The sequence below is a fragment of the Melanotaenia boesemani genome, chromosome 13 (assembly GCF_017639745.1).
Source record: "Melanotaenia boesemani isolate fMelBoe1 chromosome 13, fMelBoe1.pri, whole genome shotgun sequence".
Taxonomy (NCBI): Eukaryota; Metazoa; Chordata; class Actinopteri; order Atheriniformes; family Melanotaeniidae; genus Melanotaenia; species Melanotaenia boesemani.
Genome location: NC_055694.1, coordinates 21,510,229 through 21,533,303, shown reverse-complemented (window position 1 = coordinate 21,533,303; position 23,075 = coordinate 21,510,229). Strand labels below are relative to the sequence as shown.

Below are 23,075 nucleotides of genomic sequence, written 5' to 3'. Positions count from 1 at the left end.
ATCTGAGACATATTACACAGTGAGTATGCCACTCACATGGACCCGCATTAAACTACAGCTTCAGTGATAACTGAATCCCAACAGAATATCTTGTTTGTTAAACTTTTATTTAGTGAGTTATTGCTAAGATCATCAATCTAAAACAGGAGTCTCCCGTGGCTGTTTGCCCGAGGGAGCGACTTTACCTCTGGACTGTGGATGAGGGAGTGGCATTGAAAGAAAGAGAGGGGTGTGTGTGTGTGTGTGTGTGACACAGAGAGCTCTGCTTTCACGCCTTGCTGAGCAGTGAAAGAGTATCTGTCACAGAGGACAAGCCAAAAGACAGAGCGTAAAAGTAAGGCAAAAAGAAAGAGACACAGGGAAAAGGACATGGGAAGATAAGGCAGAAGAGGAAGAGCAGATAGAGAAAGAGTTGGCTGAAAGCAGCTTCTGTCTTCCGTCCCACCCCCTGAGTGTCTTCCCCTCCTCTCTGCCCGGACGGGAGGGAAAGGGAAAAAAAAAGAAAGAAAGGGTTGCAGAAAGAGAGACAGGGAGCTCAGCCATGCTCGCTCTTTAGCGCAGGACTCAGGAATTCCAGGACCTCTGGAGTTGTGACCACACACTCACACATAAATACCGCTTTTCTCGTGGTGATACAAACCTCAACAGGACTCAGAGAAGGACTGAAAAAAGAGAGTTTGAGAGAGAAAAAAAAAAAAATAGAGAATAGCCCTTTCCAGCCCTTTGGACTATTTGACCATGACGGCACCTGCCAAGGGGAAAGTGACTCATAGGGGCTGAAGACTGAACTGGGACAGAGGCAGAAAAAGCTACTGATGAAGGTGAGATTGTAAATGAATCACATAATTCATGAAACACTGGCTTTTTGTTGTCTTCTATGACAGCATCATTTAATTAAAAAAAAGATATTTATGGCAGATTTCATTCTGTAAGTTACTGCTTTGGGGAATTGTGTGCTTGACTTTGGGGAAAAGTGACATGTGCATGGATATTTTTAATCCTTTTTATTTTTCCAAATGGTCATAAAAACTGAGACTTAAAAGAGCTTGTAAAGTAGTATGTTGAATATTCTTGAATACTAAAACTGGGAAATGTCCTGTACAGGTTTGTTTGTAATGGATTAAGCACATTTAAATGTGATGTATTTGTTGTTGTGTATCTGTGCTAATCATTTGGGGGATTTCCATGAGCAATGAGCAACACCACATAATTGCTGGACATTGCATAGACTTAGTATTTTCAATGGGAATACGCACGTGGGAGCAATTGTGGATTTGCTATTTGTGATTAGATTTAATCAGTGGGTGATTTCATATAAGCATTAAGGCAAAGAGTTTACATGCTTACAGGAGCATGTGTCTTGGATGTCTTATTTCCTGCTGGTTTACCAGTGGAAGTGGGGAGATTTAGAGGGAGGTATTATTGGTTTTGCAGACAAACTGTCTTTTTTTCTTGGCACAGATATGAAACACTGAATTTATTCTTTTGTATGGGAACATAATAAGATTAAACATGACTTTTGTGAAAGGTTCAGAGTCTTGTAGAACTACTTCAACAATATCCTTTTTGAAACAGATAATAAATTAACAGTTTTGATGTTTTTACACCTGCTGTTTCTGCGACCTTTATCCCACCACACTATCTGTTTTTAGCCTCATTTACTTTTATATTTTCAGCAGGTTTTCTCCCAAAACACACACAAATAATTACAGAGGCTTATTCCATGCCACTCAGCATTACTCCCATCTTCTCCACCTCTCATCACCCTCTTCTTTCTTACAATCCACCTACCTGTATAAAGCTTATTTTGTCTGTTCTCCCTAATGCACTTTGGCTCAGACTGATTCATTCTCCCTGTCACTCAGAGGATCCTCTGTTTAGTGTGTGAGTGGGTGTATACTTGTTTTCAGGCCTACAGTTGTGCATTTTGTCTGTCATTTAATCTGTTCAGTCCTGTAATCGATGGTCTCCTGGGTTTTTGTAGCCCCTCCACCCTAAATCTATGTTAACCTGCACAGTAGCCCTTCTATTACCATTCTGTTGAGCCCACATATTAACTCTTCTTTTAACACTGCAGTGTTGGCCCAACATTTTGGTAACATAGTGTTTTTTTTTGTTGTTGTTGTTTTTTTTTTTTGGGCGATTTCTGAGGTGATATACAAGTCACGGCAAATTTAGTTAGGGTTGCAACTAATGACTTTTCTGATGGTCGATTAGTCACCGACTATTAAAACGACTAGTCGACCAATCGGATTATGTATCTCATGATTATTATAAATGGATCTTATTTCACTTTCAGATTTGAAATTTTGCATAAGGTTGTTAAGTCCGACGTGCCTCCTCTTTAAATGTTCGAGCATTACAGACGTACTTCTGTGGTACACAAAGTCCGCTTAACAAATCTCGCGTGTATTTAATTCATTTTGTAAGTTTAACGTGAAGTTATCCCAGATGTTTAACGTTCTCCGCCGCCATTTTCCTCCCTGGTCCACCACCATATTTTTCCCCTGGCGGACTTCACTGGGCATGTGCAACTCTCAGCAGAGATTAAAAAAGAAGACGATGTCTCACTCTGTATTTTTTCCCCTCTTTGCGTATGTGCATTGTGCAACTCTCAGCAGAAATAGGATTAGAAGACGATGTCTCACTAGGTAGTTTTTTTTTTCCGACAATAGTCAACAGCTAAATTCGTTGTCGACTATTTTTATTGTCGACAACGTTGACTAATCATTGCAGCCCTAAATTTAGTTAATTCATAACTTAGCCTAAAGCATGACATTATGACTTGGTGCCTTAAAGGCATTTTTTCTTTTTTTTTTTTTTTTGCTATCTTTGCTTTTGTAAAGGAAGTTTGTTATTTAGCTTTAGATCATTGATCTGTTCCAGTAACTGGTTACTGGACTCATGGTGACACTGACTCACTTGTATGAAAAGCATTTGCTTGTTTTCTAACTTGCAGGTTTATGTGCTCCCTGAGCAGCCCGCTGCTGATCAAGGTTAGTGTTCCAGCTTAGCCCACAGATGCAAAGAGTAAAGTCTGATTTTGTTTTCAATAAGATAGTTTCAACAGTTTTGCTAAAAAAAAAAAAAAAAAAAAGCTTTCTATTTGTTTGAACTGATTTTCTTCTCTTTTTAAAGATTGTTTAAAACATGATTTCCAGCAGTAGGTCTGAAAAGAAAATGAAAAGGTTCCAAAAAGTAAACTACCACAGAGGGTCTTTCTAGGATAGTGATCATTTTGAAAATAATTAAAAAATTAGGAGGGAGTGTGACTGGCAAGTCATGTCATGTGGTTTTGAGGGGTTATGGAGTAAAAGCCAGGAGGTTCATTCAAAGGTGACTCAAGAATTAGGTGCATTGTTTTGATTGACTGCTGTTTTTAAGTAATTTGTTAGGGGAGCATTTTCTACAGTTGTGCTTTTTGTTGGCTGAGCTTTCTTTGGTTAATTAGAGTAATAGTGACAATTATGATTGGAGAAAAGAGAGCATTTCAGTTGACATTAGATCTGTGTGTAACAGATGCAGACAGGTAAACAAGCTAACAGGCTAGTGGTACCACTAGCTGGAAACTCATAACTTTTTGCTTATGCCTATGAAGACTAAGCATCAAGCTGAAAATCTAAAAGAAATTAATGCATGAAAACGGGTCAGTTGCAGTTAAAGATTACAAACCACCATATGAACAATGATGAGCTCAGCTTTAAGGCAGCTATAGATTGTACCATTTTATACATCTTGTGATTTAACTGCAAGTTACTCTGTATGAGGCGTTTCCAATAAACTTGGTATGACAATGAATTTATGCAGAATATGATGGTGATACATGCTGAATAAATTACTTTAATATGATGCTAGCATATTGCTGCTCATCTGAGAACTACTATTAATCTGTTGTTTGTAAACGCCCTGGTGTGTGCTTGTTAGTTGTTAGACACATCAGATAATTAGACATCTGCTGCCACAACTTAATCAGATTAATTTCTTTGGAATTTCTCAAATTGTCTTTTTTAATATCGGCATGTATCTACACAAACAGCGAGCTTTGGGATTATATTGCATTTTACACAATGCAGCCACTGTTACATTAATCAACAAGCCTCTCCATGCTTCAATCCTATTGGTTGGTTAATAACTGTAGGTTGTAGCACAAAGTCTTTTAGAGTTGGGCCAACACCAATACTAGCTTCGCATACTTGCCGATCCTGCCAAAAGGAAAGGTATCGTATCCGTGAGTATTTATGTCTAAACACCATCCAATATCATGGAAATGGAATCATAATTCTTTATTTCCTGCCCAACACGACCCCACACAGACACAGGAAGTTATACAGTCTTGCATGATCATTGTTTTGAGTTTGTAGGTGAAGCAGCTACACGTGAGTCATTGTTGTGCTAACATTTAGCATTAGCAATATGTTAGTAATTTGGTGTCATAAATCATTAGAAAATCCCACTAGCAAAACAATGACAGACCTAATACATAGGATGGAAGTTTCCAGAGGTGGCATGAATGCTGCCAAAGTTATCACTAGCAACTTTATGAAGTATTTAGGTTGTCATCACGTGAAAGAGCACAAGGAGTTTGTTGCCTAAAAGAAAGGCGCAATGAACCGTAGCGATAACAAATGCTGGCAAATGCTTTTACATCAATTCTTCAGTCAATATTTGTTTTTAAAGTTTAATTTTATTAAGTGCAACATGTCACAACACTTTTAACTTTTTAAATATTTATGTCCACACACTTCATTAATAAACATTAATATCTGATGGTAAGCCAGTGCAGGATCAGCCAGCAGCAACTATGTGCGTTTTATTTTCAGCCTGGTCATGATCATTCTCCTTCTCTGAATGCAGCCCTGCCGCATGAGGAACAAGCCTCTTCTGAGTGCTTTGGATGGGGGAGGGGGTCAGCGTAGCACCCAGTCCTCATTGAAGAGTAAACTATACGCTCTTTCATGTCAGTCTCCAAAATCTCCAATATCACCAGAAAAAGTCACTAGATTTGTCGCTAGTTGCTTTTTTGAAAATAAGTTGCTAGAGGCGAATGAAAACTCCTTAAATATAGCAACAAAGTCACTAAGTTGGCAAAACAACTAGCTATCAACTGTAAAAGGTGTGCGCCCTTGTTCTTTAGGCAGCTTAATGAAGCCTTGGCCTTGCATTCGCCCCCTGGTGGTTGGCAGACCACTGGTTGAGAACGTGTGATCAGAGATGCATGCAGCAGAGCTCGCATTTTAAATGCAAATATCGGTGACAATCAGGTTCATTTAATTGTGGTCGCCAAAATCGTGATCACAATCAGAATCCGATTAATTGTGCAGCCCTAGTGCCACTCATGGTTTACAAGTGTTAATAAAACATGAATTATATAAATAAACATTAAGGCTGTCAAAAAACAAAACAAAAAATCAACGTGTTAATGGCGTAATCCCCCGCACTCACACGCCTTCATTTCAAGAAAAAAAAAGAAAAAGAACTTTTCCCACAGTTCTTTACTAATATGCCTTCTCCTCCTCTGCTTCTACTCCCCCTCTCCTGTTGTTCCATGACCGGCTGTCGGTGATCAGCTGATCGGCTTTTCTGTTGCTAGCATCGTCTTTCTTATTGCGCTTGTTTATTATTCATCTGAGAAAGAGGAAACTAGCATTTTATGGTTCATCTCATATTTAACAGACATAGGGCTGTTTGGCTGCTTTGAGAAAGAAGTGAGTTTGAAACCTGCTCCTCATTCTTAGCACAACACGACAATCTGCCTCATTTCCTGTATCTGTATTATGTTGACCTTGTCTTTCATCTTGATACTTGATTTGTAATCGTTTGATATGCTATGCATTGCTGGGAATGAAAATGACTCTAGCTCACTCTATATTTGAGTACATTCCTAACTTGACAGACAGCCCTAAGGCATTTAACAACATATACACCATATAATCGAAATTACGGCATAGTCACAGACTGCATCCACACCTCTGTGGAGTCATTTTACATCACAGAGCAGCAAAGTGGACATTTATTTAACCTAACATCTTCTGTGAGTTCAAGGTGGGTCTGCTGATTGCCTGGTGATGAATGAACCACCAAGGTAACTTTACGGTTAAAGTGGCTATAGACTGATCCACTGTCACACCTTAAAACCCATTAACCCCTCACTCAACTCTTCCATGCTGGAAAAACACATTGACCTTTCCCTTAACCCTTGGCATTGACGGCAAAATAGCCACCAGGTCAGCAAAAACTAAGTGCACACAGCAGAAATACAAAGATTTTGAGGAGACTCAACAATACCAAATCTATCTGTCTGCCACAGGATTAAAATCTTCCCTTGGACTGGCAGTGTGGGTCTGTTGCTCTGTCTTAGTTGCCTGTTTTCCCGAGAGCAGGCTGCAATGTCAGTTTTCTTTTGTTTGAAATATTTAATGAGTGTCTCTGCTCTCTTAAAATATTGACTTTTCCCCCTATAGCCAGAGGGGACAGACGGAAGAGGAGGTTGTTATATCATTCAAATAAAAAGCAAAAGGCTGTTAGCATCAAACTTTCATTAGTTTCTTTTTATTATTTATTTTTGTCTTTCTTTTTCGATCCTCCTGATTAAAAAAATAGATACTTGCACTCTATCCAGAAGCCAAAGCTAATGATGAGTATAATGAGTGTAAGGGAGCTTGTGTGTGTATGTGTTAACAATATATATGTATATATCTGTGTGTTGGGAGCTAGCTTACTTCTAAAATAATGCAAAATAAAAAGATTCTAGATTTAGATCCTGTGTGTTAAAAGTAAAGGTGGCACTTCAGCAGATATAATTTTTTTTTATTTTTCTGTCTTGTAATTTTCACATTTAAATGTAACTTTGATGATCTACACAACCATTTTGGTGATAGTTGATCCAGAGCATTAGCTACTTCAGCAATATGGTCAGCTCATAATATTCTTATTAAGGTATAAGCCTACAATGTAAATGAAGTACATAAATATATAGTCAAATCTAGGTACTTGGTTACCCACAGAGTTCTTTAAATGGACTGTAACTGGGTTTCAGATCTCTACTATTTTAAGTCGGAGTCATTAATGATGTGCATAATGACCCATGAAAAACAAACATGTTTTAAAGATGTCATTGGATATGTGTGGATAACCTGAACCAGTGGATGGATGGATGAGTAACAAAAGGGTTGAGCCTGAGGTTAGAAAGGATAGCTTTCCTAATTCATCACTTTGCTCCAAAAGGTAATAAAGGAGGTAGGTAGTATTTTGATTGATGTTCAAGTCCAACCTTTTATTGTGAGGAGATATTCAAGGATAACAAAGAGAGAGTAAAAGAAAAAAAGACATTTGCTTGGCAGGTTTCTTACAATGTGGTGAAGCAGTGAATTTAAAAGGATGCTTTGCTAAGTATATCATTTGCTAACAAGTAATTGAAACAAATAGGACTTTGTGTGCACTTTTAAACTAATTTGGAGATGAGGGGTTAAAAATGACAAGTAACAGCATGAAGGACTGAATCATGCAGGAAAAAAAACTAATCTCAGCTAATAATGTGTCTATGTTTCACACAGACTGGAGAAGATTGGAGAACTCAAGCAGAGTGCATTATATCTTTTTACTAGTTGACTAAAAGGTCATAATAGGTTATACAATGGGAGTTAGAAATTTTCCTTTTGTCATTAAATAAACAGATTAGAGTAAAAGTGGATATTAAATCGAGTTATTATATTTAAAATGTGGATTACTGTTTTTTTCAGGCCACTTTTGTGCTCAAAGGTCATCCAAGCATGTAAGTAAAGTATGATTGCAAAGCAAGTGATTATGGAAAATATTATGCCCAAAAGAACCCTGTTGTGCATCCTTAGGGAGGGACAATCACACACTTATATTTTAAACTGATGTTTTAATTTTATTTTCTCTTGCTTAAAGCAATATTGGTTATTCCTTGTTTCTACCACTGTATTTCAATGAAAGCCTGAGTGGAACAGAAGCAGGTTCACTTGCCTTCATCCCGACTCCATAGATCAGAAATATTAGGACGGAACAAAACAAGTATAATCCATCCTAACAAATACAGAATGAATGATAGTATTATACCATCTTCAGAATTATATGGTATTTAGAGCTGAACCATGAGAGTAAGAAATTTTGAGTTGTGATGCACGATATCATAATGTATGTATAAGGTCTCTATATGGTGAAACAAGTAATGCACTTGATCCATTAGGAGCTCCAACCTTGATCTTTACTAAAATAATTTAGGCCTTACATTTCAGTTAGCTGACATTTTTATTTTTCTCCAAAAAAAAATAAAAATAAAATCAATAGTCAAATATAAAGTAATAATAAATAAATAAAAATTGCCCTTATGATTCAGATCCATCCATTGCGCTCTAAGAAGATGAACTCATTGGCTTTGAAGACCCAAACAGCTCTTAAAGATCCTGAGCTATCCAGTCTATCTGGATCCATGATAGTGATTAGGTAAAATCAGATAAGAGAAGAGAGCTAAGTGTCAGCAGCGGATAACAGAATCCTGTTTTCCTTATTGCTGCCACATAGACAGGAATTATAGTGGTTAAATTAAATATGACTGATATTTGTCATTGTAATTATCTTAATACATATTATGTAGTATTAGTAGTGAAAAATCTACATTTGTTAAAGGTTCCAATGTCAATTCTACCACAAAAATTTTAATCAGTGTGCTATTTGGTAAATAAGTAAGGATTTTTGCTGGCACTGAGGTGGTTCACTCTGACGATGTCACTTTTTGCTCCCATTATGGCTTTTTTCACCAGTTTCTAACTTCAGCTTCCCTGTCCTCCACTGCCCCATCCAATACGCACTTACTGCCTTCCCTAATTTTTTCTTTCTTCCTTGAATGCTCTGGTCTGATCAGTCTCTCCTTTGCCAGACCGACCTGTAATTTCACTCTCAATTAGTGTAGAAGTGTGTGTTTGCATGCTTGTGAGTTTGGGCTCCAGGCCTGTCCTGTCCCATCACCTTGAGCGGTCATGTGGTGTTGAAGGTGAGGGGGAATTAGTAAGCTTTACAGAGGAAGATGGGAAAATAACGAGATTCCCGCCATCTCTGTCACACATGCATTAACACACAACACACACACACACTGTATGGTTTTAGGGACTCTTTTTGACTCTATGCACACATGTATACACATGCACTGATGTCCCAGGGGAGTGCTTGGGGGCTTATGCAGAGGATTTTGCTGTTCTGCAGTGTGCCTGTCAGATAAGGCAGGAGACGAAGGCCTGTCTGGTGACACGTTACTGAGCGTGTGCAATGCAGCTTCTTCTCTTTCCCCTTCCCTCTTTAACCTGTCACTCAAGCACCTGCAACCCTCTGCTGCCACTGGTGATGATACCACACGCAGACTGTCTGGCATCTCATTTGGTAAACTCATAAACACAAACACACACACACACACACAAGTACACATTTACTGGGATTTTTGTGCTGAATCCCTTCAAACCCCCTCTCCCTGTGACTGAATGCTTTGGCTGTCCTAATGAGAAGACCACTGGAGAGTGTCCACCAGACTTATTTAATTCATGGTGTCAGTGAGTGACATGTCTTTAGTTTGAGGCAGAGCCATTTGTTTTTCTCTCTGTCTTTCTATCTTGTTTTTATTTTTTTTATCACTGTCTCTTCTGTATTTGCACCTTTCCTCCTCCCTTATTCTCTAGACAGATCAGGTTGTTTTCCTTTTCTCTCCTTCATAAACCACAGCTTTTTACGCCATCTTTCCCCCCACTTTTTGTCCTCCCTTCACTCTTATCCCTATATGTAATCCTGCTTAATACAGCTGGTCAGCATAAAAGATGGAAAAAGACACAGAACTAAAGAAAATGAATGTACTTTCAATTCAGGGGTCAGTTTTCTAAGGTTTTTAAATTATACATTTACTACTGCCATTTAGGCAGAGGTTAGTCTTTATTTCCAGCTGTGATTTGATACATTGATCTGGGAAGAAAATGGGATTCTGCCAGAGCTTCCAGCCTCTCGCTGTCCTTACTCCACCCTCTCTTGTTTAATCCTGCAGCACAGTTACTACCACACCTCCATCATCAGCCATTTGGTCCTCTTTCTCCTCACTCCTCCTTTCTTGTGTACTCCTGATAGTTTCAGTCTCATGACTTATCATGTCTTCTTTACATGATAATCTGAAGATTAATTTTAAGAGCACTGATCACTGATCAAATTTTAGTCATCACCTAAACACAGAGACTACAGGGACTGTGGATTGATCCTGTGATGACAAGATGAACAGACAACCTGCTCCACCTGCAGAGCCACACACAAATTTGATTTACTTTCTTTCCTCACACCATCCTATGAATACCTTTCTGCTTAGGTCTTTGGCCTTGTCCTGTCTCACTCTGTCCATACACCGCCACCCTACACCCATCACCACCACCACCCTCTTTATCAGCACCATCCCCCAGCCTCTTGGCAGCTCCTCCAGGCAGGCTAATTGACTCTGTCCCAGGAGGGGGGGATCATGCCACATTTCTAATTTGGTGTCTCCTCCTCCAGATAAAAGCTTTATCCCTCCATCATTCACCCCCCACCCTCCTTTCTTGTAGTCTTCAGCATCTATCCATCTATGTCATTATCCCATATTTTTTAATTTAATTTATTTATTTTTTATAATCTTTCAGTTAAGGCAACTATCATTAGCATGTGAAAAACATCATTTATTCTTATTTGTTTAGTTTTAAGTCTCTTTTCTTCGTTCACTTTTTGTTTTTTAAGCAGTCTAACTACATGACAGTCGGCCCCAAATAAAGACATTATACAGAAGTGAATACATTAAAGGACAGATAGACACTTGCACACACTCTCACTTACACACTCACTAACAGATCACAGCGCCCCGCCTTTGCTCACCATGGGATTCACCTTCAGAGAGTCTTCATCTTCACAAACCACACCTGGGACTATAATGGGTGTGTCAGTGTGTGTTTGTGTATGTGAGTGTACACTCAGTTGCATCGTAGCAAGCAGACATCTTTGGAGAACAAAGACGCTGTTATGGATCTTTAGAATTAGCTAAAATAATCAGAGGTACTTAGTCTTTTGACATCAAACTGCATAATAATATATATTTTTGTAGATCTTTTTGTGTACTGTGATGCTATTTGTACTTTAGTGTACTCTGCACCTGTGTGTGTGTGTATATGTGTGTGTGCATTCATCAAATATCCAGTGTACATTATTTAAAATTTAGGTTGTGTGTGTAAGTGTTTTATCTCTTACAGAGAGGTGTAGTGAACCCTAAAAGCATTGACCGAAGCAGGAATTTTAAATTTAGTGACTAATATTGAATAACAAACATACATGCACACACATGCACAGAAAAAACATAGTAACACAGCACTATGGCATCCTGACAAATATGAAGGAAGCATACCTGGTTTGTAGCTGTAGTTATGGCCATTTGCAAAATGACATTCTCAGATGGACTGATAGGTATTTTAGCTGGAGGCTTGGGGTAATTTGGTCTTGTGGAAAAGACATTTGAAAGACTTGAGACGTGCTCAACTCTGTATCTTTACAAAAGAGTGGAAAAAGCTTCTCTGACCTTAAATATTTACTGAGAGCTGGTTAGTGACACTAGTAAAATTTGCTTTTTCTAACTACTGTATGGGTTACAGATAGGCTACATGTAAGGGTCCAAATACCTTTTACTGTTTTATTGAGGATAGGTGTACAGAATACCTTAAATTAGGGATGCAGTTTCGTAATTTGCCATCAGGCAGAGCAATGGAATGTCACTTGTCTGTATCTTAAAAAAATCTAACTTCAGAAGCTTAGCTTGTAACAAAAATACACAACTTTACATATTACTCTGAATATATGTTATTACTCTTAAAAGTGCAATAGTTTAAAAGACATGTATTCTTGTCCATAAATTATGGGTACCTGAAAGGATCCCGCACAGTGTCTACTTCCCATGAGGGATGGCAAAATGTTGTCTGAAGGTCAGTTTTAAACTTTTGACCTTCTCACAAATGGGAATTGGTGAGTTTGGACTGAATGATTGTTGGTTTTGGAAAGTACCTGTAACAGAATTTTTAGATGTTGACGCCCTGTTCCTGCTCTGGAAAACCATGGGGGCAGGGGCTTTCAAAACATGTCTGACCATCCGCCAACCCATTTTGCTGGAATTTACTAAGACCCTCAGGGACAACGATGAAGGGCTTTGACATCTGGAGCAAGCGTGTTGTAGAGATGCTGCTTCTTTTCATTGAAAAGAAACTGTTGAGGTGGTTTACCATCAGACTAGAATGCCATTTGTATTTCTTTGGGAGGTGTTTTTGAAAACACTTCAACATGAATTTGTTATCTCATTAAATATATTTTTCTTTTATTTGTATTCCTAATGTTTATATGTTGACCTGATAATGTCATTAAACACCCCACACGGATAGTAATGAACACATTTACATTGAAATTAGATAGGAATTTATGTGTTGGAAAGTCTTTGTGACCACTAACTAAGAGAGAAAAAGAGAGTTGGCTGGTGTCTCGTATGTGGGTGAGGGGGCTTCAAACAGCAGCCTTTCATGCATCAAACCCCATATGTTTCTATACAGCTCATTATTTCCTTCATTAGTCCTGGTTTTCTGTGTGTGCATGTGTTTAGATGAGTGCCCTGAATGTGATTAAAAAAAGGTAGAGTCCCATGCTGCAGATATTTATTGAAATGCCCACACGCATAAACTGTGAACATTTTCATGCATATCTTTCTCATGTGGGACAATGCAATTGACAGATTACTTACATGTTAAATGTGACTGCAAACAGTTGTACAGAGAAGAGTGGCATACGAGGAGGTGGATGAGAGAGGCAGCAAGCAGATGAGATTGTAAGCTGGAAGTTGAAGGAAAAGAAGAATTTTTTTAAAAGACAGATGGATTAGCGGGAAATTGCTGCAGCAGGTTTTTTTCTGGTTTTCCATTTAATGTTGGTTATATGACGCAATGGCAATGGACAGCAGTGGGATTATTGCTACTGGTCTGAAAAAAGAGGCAGTCGGTCTCTTTTTCCTCCGGGTTTAGACCATGACCTGCATAGGTCTATCTTTCATGACTCAGGTCCTTGCTTTCTCTATATAAAAGATCATCCACTCTCACGTCACCTTTCTTGTATCATGTTTCTTTCTTGTGATTTTTTCTTCTACTTGCGATGCCGTAACTAATCTTTAAATCCCACAGTGGAGAATACATGTTGATCCACAAGTACAAAACTCAACTATCAACCAAAAAATTTAAGCAAATGAATGAACAGATGGTATGTATGCTGTACATACCATGCAATACCACATCAGAAAGCACAACAATAATAATGAGAAATAAATAAAACAGCACCAACAACAAAATGTGAACACACAAAACATTTCAACACCAAAACAGAAACCATGACAACAAATGATGATTTCAGATTTATTTTGCTTTCTAAAATATAGGTTTTTTTTTCAATGTTGCTTTTTCCCCAAATTTTGTTGTATTTTTGGTTATGTTGTGGTTATTGTGTTGTCAGTTGTGTTTTGCACCTCGGGGCCTTGAGAATGGGATGGGTGGGAGATGCAGAAGGTTGGAAGACAGCTGTGAAAGGGATGTAACAAGGCAGGTCATAAAATCATTATTTGTGCTCATTTATTGATCAGCTCAGAGGAAAAGGCAATACTTACCTAAAGGCAACACATACACATGGCCCTCCACATTCATTCCTCCTCTCCTTCATTTGCTACTGTATTAGTTTTTGGCAGCATTACGCCTTTTAATGAGTCCAGTATGTGTCTGTGTTTCTGCTTACTGTCAAAAAACTCTGGCCTATTCATATCAAAAGGAAAGCCTGTCAATTGTCCATCATAATAATTGGCAGACATGTACAAGCTGGCCCTCAGGTAGGCAAAAATATCCCTAGAGAGTTACAGATTTTCTTAGTTCTTCAAAAACATGGTTGTTTTAATGTATTCAGTGTGTATTTTCTTTTTGTGCATTTGTTTTTGTCTCTTTTTCTTTTTTTACACAGTGACTGACCAGCATTCTGCAAGGTATTTAGTCTGTGTTCTGAAAAATATCAAAAGAAGGGAAAAAAGAGGCAAGCCGTGACATGTTGAACACTGGCTGGTTTCACCTACATACCTGGACACACCTTTACCCAACAGCACGGGTGTCAAACGCTGGTCCTTGAGGGCTGCAATCCTGCAGGTTTTTGTTGTTTTCCTGCTGCAACACACCTGACTGAAATTAAAGGGGTTATTGTGAAGAAGTTGACAAGTAGCTGCTGGACCCATTTGATTTGAATCAGGTGTGTTGGAGAAGGGAAGCAACAAGAAAATGCTGGATTGCAGCCCCTGGGGTCCAGAGTTTAACAGCCCTGCTGTACAGACAGTACTTTCAGCTGTCTTTTGTATATAAAAGAACAAAAACATGTTGAATTTGTATAATAATGTTTAGTGTGCAAAATCATGTTGCTTTTCATTGATCAGACAGTTATTTTTGACAGGGTGACTTTTCATAGCTTAAAGTAGTAAAACTACAATAACAATTTAGCTTGCACAGCCTCTTCAAAATACAGTGGTACTCTATAAACACAAAAAAAGAAAAGAAACAAACAAACAAAAAAGGTTAAGAACGAAGCACTAACAAAGTACGTCATCCTAAAACCCTGTCATTGGTCCTGCGGGGCTGCACTGGAAGCAGTGGTTTAACAGCAGGGTATAACTACATGCTGACACCCTGATGCTCACTTCCTGAACAGAGAAAAAATGTCAAGCACAGTTATTTGCCAAGTAAGCGAGACGTCTATGAAAGCCAATGAACCGTGGAGTGTAAAAGCTAAGCCACGTCCATCCCATGCTGTGTGTTATGATCTCTCAGTGGGCCACATGTGAAGTCCTGTCATCCAGCCTTCATACAAACTGTGAAGAGTCTGTAAAGTTTTCAGATAATTACTGCAAAACCAGCACCAACATAACTGATGCTGAAATTTACATTACATATTGTAAAAAGATATACTGTAAATGTAACGTTTGAGATGTAAATTAAACTACATGAATTGCCCTGACAATGATACACATCAATGTCATTGTGAAGTTTTTCCAAATTTCTAAAAATCTACTTCTCATGTACCTTGTACAGGATATATTTAAAGGTTTTTAATCAGATGGCCAATCAGTGGCCAACATAAGCCACCACTCACACTTTAGTGGAATTGTTATAAATAATAAAGTCATTGTCACAAATACTGATTGATTTCAGATTGTTCAAGAGGCTTAAAATGGTTGACTAGGTTACTCTTAAATAAATCTATAACTTTAAAGACTAAACTAAAACTGTTGACTTCTACAACCCAGTTACAACCCAGGTTTTTTTTTATTCTTTTCTGGGCATTTATAGAAGAAATTTATTAAAATTCTCTTAAAATACTCTTTTTACTTATTAGGGATGGACGATACCAAATTTTTTGTGTTGATACAATACCATTAGTTTATGTTACTTTTTCATCGATCTATATGATATATAATATAAAAACAACACCTCATCATCACAGTAGCAGCATCATGACATCCAGTAGGTTACCATGATCATGTGATACATAAGGAATGCAATATGGCTGTCATTGGTTTAGATGGGTCTAGGAATAAGGTTTTAATAACAAGAACAGGAGAACTTATACAGGTGAAACAGGGGGAAGACGATGATGATCTGGCAAAGAGTGACTGAACTCAAGGGGAATAAAAACTAAGGACTAATGAGGAGGTGAAGCACATGAGCAAATTAAACCAGGTGTTCTAATGAACAACAAGCAAAACAGAATATTCAAAGACAAGGGAAACTAGGAACAGAAATGAAACCATAGCAAAAACCCCATGAGGGACCAAGTCTGGTCCTCAAGATGTACTTTCCTTCAACTTTTAGATGCAACCCTTCTGCAACAGACCTGAATCAAATGAATGGTTCATTACCAGGCCTCTGCAGAGCTGAATGCTGATGAGGGAATTCAGCCATTTGTTTCAGGTGTGTTGGAGAAGGGATGCATCTAATAGTTACAGGATAGTAGATCTCGAAGACCAGACTTGGATCAGATATTTTGAGTATATTGACTCCAGAGTATCGACATGCCCATCCCTAATACTTATGAAGTATGAACTATACTTGGCAACTCTATATATAGCACACACATAAAATCACTAAAGACTCACATACCTGGGCCAAACTAATTCTACCCCAAGGGCAAGTTTGAGTGGGACAGCTGTTATCAGAGAGAAAGCCACAACAAACTTTAGGCAGAACTAAAGATTATCCAGAAAGCTCCGTATTATCTAGCACCCAGCACTGCTGCTGTGTAAACTGCATGAAGTATACTTGATGATGAGAAAATCTACAAAGTCTCTATATTTGATTTTAATTATCAGTTTCTATACATGTTTTACAGATCAGCAAGTCCAATGGGATCTGTTTCAAGATTACTAATCAGATACTGTGGGAGCTTTTTGAGAAATCCAGTGGAGTAATATATTTTTCCTTGCACAACCTATCAGAATATTGAACAATCTTCTGTAGTGTACATTACCAATACACATGTTGTGAAGACCTAGGAAAAGAGAAAAAGATGGGAAGCTTAGGATTCTGACATGGTTTGTAGTTCATACTAGATAGTCCACAGTTTCTTCATAACGCAGAGCAGGACCGAACACTCCTTTACAGTTTTACAGCTCTGATTGATATACTTCCTTTTGAACAAAATAAAAGAAAAAAAAGCAGACTTTTCTTCATACCGTCCCTTATCCAAATTAAACAAATAAGGCCACTCTTTGAAAACACATATTTTTCTAATGTCTGATCAAAGGTAATAAGGATCCTATTTTCAAAGAGGGCTTCCAAACAGGAGATGCCTTTTGAATTTCAAATAAGGGAGTCTGAATCTAAAATTGGGAAAATTGGGTTTGTTAACAAATGGTGAAAGAGGTAATGTTACCCCAGATCTTTCTTTCATTTGTTTTCGAAGCCAAAACTGTATTTATTGTTACTGGGTTGCTACAATAACCATTAACTAATTTTAGGATTTCTTAAAAGAGCAAATTGAAAGATGCAATTCAGAGAGTGAGTGAAACTTTACTATCAACCCAGATGGAGCCCAACTGCTTATATGATTTTAAAGGACAGCAAGCTGATATTAGTTAAGGATGTCCAGCCCCCCTCTTATCAATCAGAGGTTGCAAAGTTAACATCTTCATCAAAAAGTCTGTGAATTTCAGAAAAAAGATCTAAACAGGAAGTCCCATCGATCCTAATCCTCATTCGTTTTGTCAAAATAAAACAATCAAAAAACAAAACAGCTTAAACTTGATTATTAATATGTGGTGGCTAAAAGTTAATATAACCAATAAGCAGCAGTGAACAACATAAAAATGTCATTGTCTTCAAAAATGAAAAATACAAACACAATCACAATCACAAGCTTACTGCATTAAACAAGAGGCAAAAAGTGAAGGACACGATAAGGTAATGGGATTAGGGAGAGTCTTATCAACTGAATCTAACCCTTTATTTAGTTTCTGGCCTCTTGTCTTCCTTTCTGCTCGTGTTTCCATTCAGACATGAAATAGTCATTAGGTGTAGAGGTAATTCAGCCCGGCTGTCTTTGCACATTAGCTAATGTACATCAGAAATGTCAGGAGTGTGTAGTCTGTGTGTGTTTGATGCATGTTCATGTATACAGTATCTGGAAGTCTCTATATTCAGGTTTCTGTGTGCCTGTATACAGTACAGAAGTGTATGGTTTTATCAAGGTCTACAGCTTTAGAGCACAAGTGTGTTTTTACATCAGACAGTTGGCATGACATGGTTTTCTGTTCTATGGTCGACAGGTGCTAAATAATAAAAGCATCTAGAACAAGTAAGAGCAGAGGAACAGCCAAGACAGAGGTACATGATGAGGAGGTGAGGAAAGGCAAAGATACAAGACAGGGATGTGAAGAGGAGAAAAAAAAGAGAAGGAGAAAGTAACAAGGAAGACACAATCAATAGAGAAAAGTACAGTCTGTTCAACTTTCCAAACATCACATTCTCCTCCCAGTGTCCTTCTATGTGTATGTTATCTCCTCATAAAAACTTCATTCCCTTTCTCAGCTGCTGTTTGAGAGCAGTGCCAGGCAGCAGCAGCAGAGCTCTGTCATTACAGAACAGGAAGAGAACAGAGGTATGTAGAAAAGCAGAGAAAAGCACTGCTGTAGGGCATTGCTGATGGTTTGTTGGGATTGTGTCTTTTGTATGAATAAGGTAATTTCTTTTTGAAATACTAACTCTTGCCACAAAGAAGAGAGTGGTGGGGGTGTGGCAGAAGATGAAAAAGCGAACTACACCACAAGGTGACATCTGATGTCAGGTTTCTGTAACTGTCGCCTCTGTGTCTGTCTTCCATTTCACCTGTATACAGTATTTTGTATTTGTGTAACAGACCAGTACCTGTTTTTGTATCCAACTTAAAGCTAACTACTGATAATCACTTCACATGTAATATTCATGTGGTTCTGATAAGGAAGAAGTGCTCTGCTGAGCATCATGCTAAGTTTATAATGACAGTGTGTCAGCAGAAAGTGTCAGCTATCTGCCAGTGTTGCATTTCATTGATTAGACCAGATCTGAGGCAGCTGTAGCTCAGGGGCCCCTAGGTAACTCTATACATAGCTTACATTCATAGAAACACACCTGGGCACAATGAATCCTAGCCATGATAAACTACAGGAAGAGCTAAATAGCATCCAGAAAGTTATTATCTACCTCCCAGCAAGCCACTGTGTAGCTGCATGGGTGCTGTTTTGTAGCAGGGATACAGAGACTGTTGATAAACGCTGATAAAAGACAGTAAGTTCAGACCACTGACAAGCTGTGAATATTTTATATCCATGCCATTTTGTAACATTTTAAATATATGGGGCCCACTTTGAGGCTGAGGGGATTAGACAAAGATGGAAATAAGAACTTCTCAATTCAACTCAAATTTCCAAGAAGTGTTAAAATGTGATTGAGCATTAGGACACAACTTAATAGGCAATAAATTAGAACAAGCAGCAAGGGCCGTTGGTTGGTGGAAACAAATACTAGCAGGCCTGTGGCTTTTGGATGTTTGTTGTAATTTGATGCAGACATGATATGAAAAGGTGTGCAAATATTCAGAAAATATGAAAAAATATACAATTGCTTGATCTGTGATTCCTTTTCATGTTCTAAAATTATTGGGCTACTTGTGTCTGCCATATTGTCTATTTACTATCAAATGTATTTTGGTAAACTCAACTAACACAGCTGCCACTTCCTGTTAAATTAGTGCTCTCAAATTAGTAATATATTGATCTTTGATAATTACTATCTCATTTTGCTACTAAAAATAAAATGGCTCAGAAACTCAGCTTGTCAACATGTCTTACTTTAGCTTCAGCCATTTTTCTTTGAGACCATAGATGAAAAAAAACAAAAACATTGATGGATGAGCTGCAATCACATTATCATACAAAACCTCTTAATTGAATGTAGAATGATACATAATACTGTAAGAATGAGCCTCACCTCCCCATATTTGGAAATTAAAAACTGGAAATGAAATCACACAAACTAAATACTGTGACTGTCAGGACAAGATTTCCATTAAAAAAAACTTAAGCTAATATTGAAATAATGAAATTTGTCAAATTGCATGCAGTTAAGTTAAAAGGTAACATTAAACCTTAAAAGTAGCCTAAATTTTGTATTAACTGAATATATATCAAAAAAAAAATATATATATATATATATAAAGACAATCACAATTCGGCTGAATTTGACAACAAAACAACCAAAAAGCTAAGAATGAAAAAAAAAACAAAAAAAAAAAAAACAAAAACAAACAAACAAGAAATCACAAAGGGCAACTACACAAAAAATGGAAACAGAAATAATCTTCCTCTAAATGAAAACACACCTGTCCTTTTCTCTGTGCTTCATGATGAGCATGCTGCAATAGTGTAGTTACATGAATCAGTTTGACTCGATTTGGACATGACCACGGAAAAAATACCTTGGAGGAATTTTTGTTGATAGGGTCTTGAGCTGCAGTGTAGGCTGGCCAGGAAACACACCAGAGATGGAGTGTACTGGAGGCTGGTGATGGAGCATTGTAGAGACAGAATGATTGCTATGTGTATGTATTGCCAGTGAGTGCATGCTAGCGTGCACAAATAAGTGTGTCAGATGGCTGAGTGGGTTGAGCACTGAGGCGGAGTTTGGACAATTAAAAGAATTCCTAACTGCATTCTTTCTCCCTTGAAAAACTCCCATACGTAACAGCAGTGGCACAGACAGAGGGAGTGATCACAGAGGAGACACTTGTCTAATCCATTCCCCTGAGTGTGTGAATCACTTCACTATGACAGCACCACACATGGTGAAGCTTATTGCCTTCTTGCTGCTTACAGAGCACAATTAGTGTATGTTTCTTGCAGTTCTCATATCTACCTTGTTTCAGTGTGTGTGTTTGTGCTCGAATGCAAGAACTCTTATTAAAAGGGGATTTAAGGTCCCAGCACAGAAAAAATGTGACTTTATCTTTAAACACATGTTCGTCTGTACACAGCACCTTCCTAAACTGCTGACAGCAGTCGCTCTGCAGTCATGCTGAATTTCATCAATGTTGCATTGCAGTATGGATATTTCCAGCATCCAGCTTTGTGTATTTTTATCTAATTCACAAAACCCCTGAAATAAATCTTCATTTCCTTTCCCTTAAGATTTTAAACATGTTGGCACTTATGGAAATTAAGTGAGCTGAGGATAAGGGGATTTGTTACCAATCCCATCTGTCATCTTCCTAAGTGGTCTCAAATCCCAGCTTGCACTGTTGGATTATATACTAGTTCTCCTGAGAAGATAATGAGCTGCAGTTTGACTGCAGTCATTTACAGGTATAGACTTCACTTTTAACTACTTACAGTATATTAGCTAAACTGTCACTGGAACCTGGTAATACCCCCAGAAGTAATGGTGTGGAGGAGCCTAACAACATAAACAGACAAATAATTCTTCATGGTTGACACCTTCAGTAATATCTTCTAGTTTGCTGGATATACACAATATGATAGCTTTATTATTATTATTAATAATAATAATAATAAAAGATTATCCTAAGCTGACTGTAGAGTAGACCTTCATTGTCTGGAAAATAGATTTAGTTCAAGCATGCACAGTTATGTGCTTTCTCCAAACTGATCACACTCCTGGGTCACATCTTGAGTGGTGCTACTTCTCTAAGTACAACCATACTTCACACATGCTGTCATTTTAGGAAATGAGATGAGCCAGAGCTCTTTTGGATTCGTAAGCAATCCCATCTGTCATCTTCTTAAGTTTCTTCAAATTCAAATCTGTTGATCCTGCTAAAGCAATTCGATTTTTAGAGCTGTTGAAGACTTGCTTTAGTTGTTAATGTTTTTGCAGTTGTGAAATTAACATGTGTAAGACACTTTTAGGGCCTGCTGCACCTGTTTGGCTTTGTTTGCTAACAAGCTCACAGGGCTATATTTTTTTTCTTTAAATGTGCAAATGTGCCAAAATATCTTGCAGGTTTAGTTAAATTATAACTTGACAACACAATGACAAGGACTGACCATGAAACCTTTCTGTGAGCCATCAGGATTAACCACTGCACTACAATGGCACATATGTTCATTCCCTTTAAATAATCCAAGCAGTGCTTTAAAATAAGATGCAAAGACTTAGTGAATTTGCATGGAGGGAATCAAGCACATTTCACAATGTGATGCTACGCAGTGATCTTTGCCCACAAAGGCCAGCATTCATTGTTAGCATTCCTCATGGAGGCCAAAGAGACATTTGGGGCAAGTTAGCCTCTAGCTGTCCCATCTGGTCACAGTATGGCAGCTTGATCATGTTTGCAGAACCTTTAAGAAAAGTGGAAACATTTAATGAGTTTGTATGCCCAAGCCACACGAGAAATTGCCAACTAGAAACATCTTTCCACATGTCAAATACATAATAATCAAAAATCAAAAATTGTGACATGACAACATAAGGTAGCATTACATCTAGTGAAGGGAACCGAAACCAACGATTATTAAGAGTGTGACAGTGTGTAGTTTTTGAACATTTAAATCTAATCATGTACAATATACTCTATATCCCTAACCATGTACTTTTTACTCTTAACCATAATCATTAGTAGGTGAGAGCAAAGTAGAAAAAGTAAACAATTGTAGAGGAGCAGTAAAAGTGGAAAAGAGATTGTGTAGATGGAGATTTCAAACTAATTTCACACTTGAAGGCCAGGAGTTTTAACTTCAAGGTCCTCCTTCTCCTTCCTTCCCAAATGAGAGCAGTCGACAGCATTGCATGCAAGCATCAATGCCATTACTTCACAACAAGAATGGAAATGACATCAGTATGATGGGAGCTGCTTCACCATAGAGATCCGTAAAAAGGAAAACACTAGTTACATTGTTTTTATCCATTATTGTGCATATAGCATTGCTATTGTTATTTTATTTTTTTTATTTATATTATTATTATTATTATTATTGTTATTTTTTTTTATTTATATTATTATTATTATTATTATTATTTATTTTTATTTTTTTTACATGGACATGTATTTTTCAGTTACACGATTGTGTTGATCTTTCTTACGTTTGCTGCCAATCACTGCTTAATTATTGCCTAATTGATAATTGGTATTGGTAATGTACACTATTACTGTTAAATAATAAAAAAAGCATTCTTATTTCATATAGCACATCTCTCCCTGTACATCATCAATCCTTTGTATCTACAATATCAGGCTCTTTACAGCATGTATGAAGTTCTTGATGTATCCAGTGTTTTTGTGTGTTTGTTTGTTTGTTGTGTGTTTTTTTTATTTTTTTATTTTTCTTCCACAGGAGTGTCTGATGCGCCCAAAATTGTGAACATAAGCTGCACAGAAATCGAGCTGGCATACTGAACTGGTTAATTGGCTAATTAAGTCTATGAAGCCCCAATCAAAGAGCCAATTAGCATGGGACACATGCA

At 37.7% G+C, this 23,075-nt stretch overlaps 1 protein-coding gene across 1 annotated transcript in view; it reads left to right on the top strand.

The window, feature by feature from the left end:
• The first annotated feature begins 326 nt into the window (after positions 1-326).
• Positions 327-23,075, top strand: part of sema3b (sema domain, immunoglobulin domain (Ig), short basic domain, secreted, (semaphorin) 3B) — an 84,328-nt gene continuing 61,579 nt past the window's right edge. Inside the window, exon 1 of the mRNA XM_042004448.1 lies at positions 327-821. The gene's annotated coding sequence lies outside the window, so the exon portion shown is untranslated. The remainder of the gene's footprint in view (positions 822-23,075) is intronic.